Source organism: Mustela lutreola, chromosome 15, assembly GCF_030435805.1.
Source record: "Mustela lutreola isolate mMusLut2 chromosome 15, mMusLut2.pri, whole genome shotgun sequence".
Lineage (NCBI taxonomy): Eukaryota > Metazoa > Chordata > Mammalia > Carnivora > Mustelidae > Mustela > Mustela lutreola.
In genome coordinates, this window is record NC_081304.1 from 24,787,752 (window position 1) to 24,796,643 (window position 8,892).

Consider the following 8,892-nt stretch of genomic DNA (forward strand, 5'->3'; position numbering starts at 1 on the left):
GAGTAGGAGACCAGTGCGTACCCTGGGACCCGAAAGCTCTGCCTTCAGGAACGCTTGCCCGCATCAAACCGATGCACAAGTGACAACTCCCGTGCCATCAGTGCTCATCAGTGACGGGATTTGAGCATTGAACCCCGAATACGCATGCCGTGACATGGATCTCAAGACAGTGTAAACTTGGGGTGAGGTTCGTTTTCAACCATGGTAGAAGGGTAAGCTCATACTTCTTTTATTCTTTTTTGTTTGTTTTGTTTTAAAGTAAGCTCCATGCCCTCTGTGGGGCCTGAACTCACAACCCCAAGATCAAGAGTCACTGACTGAGCCAGCCAGGTGTCCTGGTTACTTCCCGTTTCAATATAATTGATAATTACAAATGACAAAAGAGTTCTTTGTGGCTCTCTTCATGTTAGACCTGTTCAGACTGTAGACATTTTCACCTCGTGATGGGGCTTAAAAAAGAGCTCAGGGGCTCCTGGGTGGCTCAGTGGGTTAAAGCCTCTGCCGTTGGCTCAGGTCATGATCCTGGGGTCCTGGGATCGAGCCTCGCGTCGGGCTTCCTGCTCAGTGGGGAACCTGCTTCCCTCTCTCTCTGCCTGCCTCTCTGCCTATTTGTGATCTCTGTCTGTCAAATAAATAAATAAATAAACAAACAGACAAATAAATAAATAAATAAAAAGCTCATCTGAGAAGCTGCAGCCATGTTATTTTCTCCTGTGCCGAATTAGGAATTTTTGCTCTGGGGTGTCTTTGCAGGAATTTCTCTCTCTCTCTCTCTCTCTATATATATATATATATTTTTTTTTTTTTAAAGATTCATCCATTTGTTTGGGAGAAAGAGTGAGCAGGGGAAGGGGCAGAGAGAGGGAGCGAAGCAGATACCCTGTGGACTGGGGAGTCCTACACGATGTGAGGTTCAATCTCACAGCCCCACCCCCACCACAAGATCACGACTGTGGCCTGAGCCGAAATCAAGAGTCAGCCGCTCAACGGACTGAGCCACCCAGGCACCTGCAGGAATCTTTTTCACCCCCACCTGCCCCCGCATCCACTTTTGGGGAAGTTGATTCCGTTCAAGTTAGATAACAGAATCCATAATGTCACTTAACCCGGTAACGTAAACTGTGATCCTCTGCGGTTTTCCAGCTGTGATCTGTAAAGGTGGAGAGAGCCTTGTCCTCCATGCTCCCATGCTTCCCCCAGGAGCCCCCATGGGGCACACAATGGCCCTCCGCTCCCGTCCAGTCCCGTGTTGGAATCACAGTGAAGTTGTTGCCTTGACTCAGTTTGAGCAGGGGCTCTTCTGCCATCCCACCTCCTTTCCATCAGCGCACGCGCCAGTTCAGCCATCTCCAACGCCCTCCTGGCTCTCTCAGCCCACCTCAAGGTCACTTCCAAAGCCTTCTTTGTAAAGCCCACTTCTCTCGCTTTATTCCCAAGGTCCATTAAGGGCCCCATGAAATGCTCCGTCGTACAGACGAGGAACCGCAAACCCGATCCGTGGCGGAGCACCCTGACCCCTGCTAGGGACATTTCAGCCTCCCGCCACGCTCTTCCCTTCTTTCACTCTCCACATCTCTGCCAGAGAAATCTGCCAGACACACAAGCCCGATTGGGGTCTCCCCTCTTCCTAGCCTCTCCATTTGCCACATGCCAATAGGGGAAAGTGTGAACTCTCGGCTTCACCCTACAGACCTTTCCAGACTGGTCACCCCTAGCCAACCACCCAGGAGTGGCCGAGGCCCGTGTTCACTCTTACTCAGCAATTCACGTTCTTTCTGCTCTGCCTGCTGAATTCTGTCACTTAACCTCCAAGACCAGCAGCCTGGCACCTTCCAAACACCGAAGTGTTTGAAAATTGTTGCATCTCTCCACACCGTAGTGCTTGGAAGGAAACTCCCTAAGCCGACATGTGATGGTTGAGTTGCTTGTATCCTCCCCTCGATGCTGGTTCTTGAACACTTGGGCACAAATGTTGTTTCTCTCTCTACCTTCCTCTTCCTGCTCCCTCCTTGCCCGGTGTGGTGGCAGACTCTCTGGGAAGAGCTGTCCCACGGACCTGCGGTGTCAGGCCTTTCTTCCCCATTGTCACCTGCACTACTCCCCCCTTCCACACCCCCACACCTAACACTTAAAGTGATTACTAGGCACCGGGTATGGCTCTAGCCGTCTTGGGTATATCAGCTGACCCCATGCTGACCATAGCGCCGTGTAATGTGGGCACTTCTGGCGTGTCCATTTTATAGATGAGCAAACTGATGTCTGGGGAAGCCTCCTGACAGGCCTAGGTCACGCAGCTAGTCGAGGGCACAGCTAGAAGTCACACTCTGCCTCCTGGATCCGGAGCTCTGATCGTGACCTCTACGGCACCGGCAGTGCCCCATACCTCACTGACCTTCACCCCTCTCCCTTCCCTCCACAAGAGTGGCTGCTGTTCCCAAGGCCAGTGGAACAACCTTCCACCCTGCACAAGGCTGAGGGACTTGTGACCCAGATGGCTCTCTCCCCTGGACAAGTGACAGGCACAACTGTGTCCCCGTTGTTCTTCTTCTTTTTTTTTTTTTTAAAGATTTTATTTATTTATTTGACAGACAGAGGTCACAAATAGGCAGAGAGGCAGGCAGAGAGAGAAAGAGAAGGGGAAGCAGGCCCCCGGCTGAGCAGAGAGCCCAACATGGGGCTTGATCCCAGGACTCTGGGATCATGACCTGAGCCAAAGGCAGAGGCTTTAACCCACTGAGCCACCCAGGTGCCCCCCACCCTGTTGTTCTTGCCAGGTGGGGGTTGGGGGTAGCTCTCTGCCTGCTCACTCCATTCCTGGGCCAAGGCTCTTTGCTGGGAGATCTGAAAACTGGCATCAGTGGGACCCTATCACTCTTCTGGGAGGGGCTGCCTGAAGCACACCCTCAACCCTGTCCCCTGCCCACTGGCCCCTCGGGCACCTGGAGGGCATTCCCCACCTTTCTACCCAATTGGCTTGGGCCATTAATAACAGCTCATTCTCCTCTGGGGCTCTCTGTCTCTTCTGCCTTGCCTCCCCACGCTTCCTTCCTGTTCTTCTTTCTCTTTACAACAAGAGTGGGTATTTTTAACCTGAGGTTTTCACTCACCTCTCACTGTCCAGCTAGGACTGGGCAGGGCTGCGGGCATGCTGGAGGGCTGAGAGCGGCATGCCAGCCTCGGAGGCCACCGCTGTGTCCCTCACCACTGGCTCCAGCCTTAGCCCCCACCCTCCCTTCTGGTAAGCTCTCCCTCCTCTGCTGGGGGAGTAAACACCCCCCACACTGGCTGTGGGTTGAAGCCTTGGGAACTGTACAGGACACATGGGGAGCTGAGCTTAGCCCTGGGGGAGGCAGTGAAGACCATCTGTGGAGCCAGGTGAAGTTCAAGAGTGCCAGAGCCTCACACATCCCCAGAAGGGCCACCAGGGCCATCTCTGAGGCCACCTGTGTGACCCACATTCCTGATGCCCTTTGGAGGCTCTAGGGGGACTTCTGGGGAATTCTCTCATCCTGGGAGATGCAGCTCAGAGAGCTCCCCTCACCGCTGCTCCCCGCCCCCACCCCCAACTGCCCTCTTCAAAACTTCTGGAAGGTCTCTGCTACCAGGAAACCCTTTGTGCTCCTAGCTCTCTGACCTCAGCCCCCAGCCCAGCCTCCCAGCTACTCTCCACTCCGTCCTCACCTGCTGATCTCCAGGCCCCACCCTGTCTCATGTCTCATGATTCTCTGCACCCCAGGAGCTCAACAGAGAAATTTTGTTTGAAGCCTCAGCAACTGCAAAATGGGGAGATAACTGGCCTTTCAAGGTTCTGTTGTAATTGTTGCTTGTTTTGAAGTTCGGTTTCTGTGCCCGGCTTTCTCAAAAAAGAGAACAGTGGCAACTAAACAAGTTGGTGTCAGAGATTTTTTTTTCATTTGTTTTAAAGCAACTGACGGTGACTCACTGCGGCCTGCTGGGCCCAGGGCTAATGTTCTCCAAAGAAAGTAAGCCATAGTCTTAATGACGGCCCCGGGCACTGCTGTGGCCTACTGCAAGCTCTGAGTCACTGCCAAGGAGCAAGGGCCTTGTTTTTCTGTCGACCGTGTTTTAAAATTCCTTAAAAAATGAGCCCCCCTGTATAACGTACTACGGATTAAAAAGCAGGGAACAGATTTTCCACGCGGACCAGAGGGCCTTGAGGACTCACTGATGAGACAGAATATCAGTCCCTCTCATCTCCTGCCTCCACCCTGGCCACACCTCTGTTTCACGCTCTGGTGATTGTCACCACCCCGGAGCAACTGTCCCAGGGTCCCAAGGAGCGATGCCTCCTGGCCCCACCATGAGGGTTGCAACATTGTGGCTGCAACATTGTTCCGTCTCCTTTGTCCTGGCCCTTCTTTATGAGTTGGTCAGTCATTCAGTCTACACACCTTTTTCAGGTGTCCCCCTTGGGCAGAAAGAGCCATGCTGGGTGGGTAGGAGGAGGCGGCAAAAGGAAGTAGGTCAGTTTTCTCCAGGGAGAAAACTCTCCCACCACAAGCACCTAGAGAGCCCCGTGCTAGGCATCTCAGAATTAACAGGAGGAGAGGGAGACAAACATGGTGGGATTTATCAGAAAAGGCTTCCCGAAGGGGAGAGAGCTGAGCTTAACTTTGGCCGTCGATGAAGCTGTCCCAGTTGGGCAAATGGGTGCACAGAGATGGGGAGCCCATCTTGGCAGGAGGACCCATGATTGCCCAGCCACCTCTGCCAGGAAACTGCCTTGGGAATCCTGAGCAGCCCCTTCCCCTCCAGGCTAACAGGCGATAAGGACGGGGGACCAGCCCCAGCAAGGAGGAAGTGGACTGGCTTCCTGTTTGTTTGTGAATCTCAGAGCAGCCCGTGTAGCCACGAACACCAGCTGAGCTGAGCAACCTTGGCCCAAGCCGAGGGTGCCAGGGAGCCCATCCACCCATTCAGCCAGCCCTCAACCAGCTGGGAGATGTGTCCTGGGGTGGCCATGCTCAGCTGGCTGGCCCCGTAGCAGTCATGCCAGCTTGGCAGGGACAGGAGGTGAAGTAATGACTTCCTTAAAAAAGCCAGAGTCACGCATTCATAACACAAAGCCTCTGCGCGGCTTGCAGGGGGGAGAGGGCTCAAGCACTGCCTTTCCCTGACCCCAAAGCTTATTTCCTAGGATCCTAGGCACAACTCTCTTGCTCTCTAGAGAAATCCTGTGTGGAGATCACCGATCACTAGGTCATTTAAAAGAAATCAGGCAGCATGCACTGTGGTTTTGTTTGCAACAGCAAAATACTTGCAAACCACCACCAAGTCCTCCGCAAACCAACTGGTGACAACAAAACATGATAGATCCGTACAGAGAAAAATGCCGTAGCAGAAGAAGGGGGCGGCTTAGTAGATGCTGCTGTGGCAAGAATGCATGATTTTTCGTGTCTGGAAAGAAATTGAAGCAACCTGACAGTGGTTATTTTGAGGGAGAGGAACTGGGAGAAAAGTGGTAGGAAGGTTTCACTCTGCATTAGTTATCTTTTGGGACTGTTTGCCTTTTTTAGTAAGGTTTATATATTTCAAAAATATTACCTGCGGACAATGGAATTCTGCTCCATTCCGTTTTCTTCCTTACATGTCTCTGGATCCTTTAAAATAAAAAGCATCGGGGTGCCTGGCTGGTTCTGTCACAAGAGCATGCAAAATCTTCATCTCTGGGTTGTGAGTTCGAGCCCCATGTTGGGTAGAGCGATTACTTTAAACAAAACAAAACAGGGGTACCTGGGTGGCTCAGGTCATGATCTCAGGGTTCTGGGATCGAGCCCCGCGTCAGGCTCTCTGCCCAGCAGAGAGCCTGCTTCACCCCAACCCTCTCCGCCTGCCTCTCTGCCTACTTATGATCTCTTTCTCTGTCAAATAAATAAATAAAATCTTTTAAAAAACCCCACAAACTTAAAAAATGGCATTGAACCACTAAGGGTTATTTTTAAGGCAATATAAAGAATCAGGCAGTGTGCATTTATAAGATGAAGCTGGTGGGTCAGAGACTCTCCAGGAAAATTTATGGGAGAGGACGGGAAAACGCTTTGTTTTAAGATCTGTACGCATCAGTAAGGGACAGCATGGCCGGTTCTTCATTCCACTCCGTGGATTCCTTACGGCAAACGTTTGAGCTGTCTGTGGCTTCCTTCCAAACACCTCCACTCCCACTTTCGTTCCCCATTCCATGGCCTCATCATTTTGCTTTTGACCCAAACCAAACAACAAGGAAGAGAAATCTGAAGGGAAGAAGAAAAACAATAGAAGGTACTTTGATACCCATGACATGATCACCTGTCATTTGGACCAACTTGTAAGAGCTTCTGTATAAAGGACCTGTGTCTGATTTGTCTTCTCATCCCAGGACCGTGCACAGTGGGTACCCGACAATCATTAGTGGGTGAATGCATGGAGCAACTTGTGGAAATGGTACTTGTTCTCTACTGTTTGCTCCTCCTTAGGTGTGCTTTGAGAAATTGGAAGGAAACTCCTGGAGTCTCAGAAAGAGATTCTGACATCTCCTTTGAGTTTCATTAGTTCATTAACAACTGCGGGAGCTCCCCAGATGGACCTCCGGCTGCCAAAGCCTGAGTACCCAGCTCCCCAGGAGCCTCCCGGGTCTAAGAAAGAAGTAAAGCTGAGCTGGGTGGCAATCTCCCACCTGGCAAAGAGGGGTAGCACCCGTTTGGCTGGTAGTTGGGGCAGGACACTTGGTATATTTACAGCCATAGATGCCCCAGGGTTTCTATATCCAGAAGTTGTCTACAAAGGGTCACCTCGACCTACTTACTTGTCCTCAGGGCTGGCGCTGACAGCCTGCTAGTCCTTCCCTGAGATCTTTTTCTGAACATCCTGTACTCACCGGGGTAGCCTGGCACCTGCGGGAGCAGGCAGGCTGCTGCCATCTAGTGGAGAAGAGAGACCACTGCCTACCCAGGCTGGCCTGAAATCCAAGGGTAATGGAAGGAACCTCTGGCAACCGGGATTACGGCTTTCAAACTTTTGCAGCCATGGAGTCCTTCCTTCAAATGACAGCAATGGCTAGGGTCTTCATGTTGGACTGATCAATTCACTACTCTGGCTGCAGCAGGGGAAGGAGGGACTCAGAGCCCCACTGGACCTGAGGGACACTCTCCCCTGAGCTCCGTTGGCATATGGCTAATGGACTGCTGCTATCATTGTAAGGATGGGAAAACGGAGCCTTGGGGATATGAAGCGACCTGTGCAAACAGTGGCATAGGAAGGCTAGAACACAGAGTCCTTGTACAAAATGCACTTGGGCATTGGCCCAGTCAACTTGTACAAACATGGTACAAACATGGGCTGGACCCAGCTTGTGCTGAGTGCTCAGTCAAAACATCTATTCCAAGATATCTGGGTTCCTGGGGAGGAGAAGCCCTGAACCCTACTCCTCCTGCATCTTTTTGTTTGAATCAAATCAGAGTCGGACCCATCATGGTCCCTATGTTCCCTTCTCGATAGCCAGCATGCAATCAGGGGCACAGAGATGCCCATTGCTATCTCAGGATGCCAAAGAAGTTTCTGGGTCTCTGACACTGGAAGACGCAGCCAGTCCCACAGAACACAAATAGGGAACAAGAATATTTTGAGCATCTACTGTGCGCTGAGGCCTGCATTTTCACATTTGCTCATTGACTCCTCAACAACGCTGTGATGTGGATATTTATTCCCAGGTTTAAAAAAAAATATTTTACTTATTTTTTTTAATTTTTAAATTTTTTAAAAAATTTATTATTTTTTAAAATTATTTAACAGACAGAGATCACAAGTAGGTGGAGAAGCAGGCAGAGAGAGAGAGGGAGAAGCAGGCTCCCTGCTCAGCAGAGAGCCCGATGTGGGGCTCGATCTCAGGACCCTGGGACCATGACCTGGGCCGAAGGCAGAGACTTAACCCACTGAGCCACCCAGGCGCCCCTACTTATTTATTTTTTAAGTAATCTCTACACCCAATGTGGGGCTCAAACTCACGACCTTGAGATCCAGAGTTGGATGCTCCAGGCACCTGGGTGACTCAGTTGGTTAAGGATCCAACTCTTAGCTCAGGTCTTGATCTCAGGGTTATGAGTTCAAGCCCCGCATTGGGCTTCATGTGCCAAAAAATAAAAATAAAAAAAAATAAAGTGTCGTGTGCTATCTACCGACTGGGCTAGCCAGGCACTCCCATTTCCTCAGTTTTTTTTTGCTAAGAGAAAAAAAGAATGCTTGAAGTATTTAAGTAATTTACTGAATGTCTCCCAACCTAATAAATGGCAGAATCAGACTCCAATCCCAAATCTTTCTAATTCTAGAACCCGTTTGTTTCCAATAAATGGAGTTGCTTTCTGGAGCAAGAAATTTGGGAAGTCCAGCCCAGCCCAGACTTGCCTTGGGTCAGGGCCTCCCCAAAGGGAAGACATTGTCTCTGTCCCTCACCTACGAGAGTCTAGACAGGGAAGAAAGTATGCTTGGGGAAGTGATGAAGACTTCACACGCGCTCACTCACCTGTGAGTGCAAGGAAAGATTTCTATGACACGGAGCCTCAGATCTAAGACTGGCAAACTAGAGGTGGGATGAAAGCAGCCCTGGTCAGAGGGTCAGGAGGCCTGAACTCCACCCCTGGCTTTGTCACCCGCATCCTGTGGGACGTAGGGCAAGTCCCCTCTCCCTCCTCACCTCGAGGAAGGGTTTGTTCCTGAGGATGTGAAAGTCTCTTGCTCAGTTTTCTCCTGTTGTGATTTTGGCAGGGGCGGAGTCAGACAAGGAAGGAGCCCTGAAGGAAGTGAGTTTTGGACAGGATCTTGAAGAAGGGAGGGTTGGAGGAGGGAAATGCTCACACTGAGAGGTTGACAAAGGCAAGCAGGGACAAGAGGCAGTGGCTA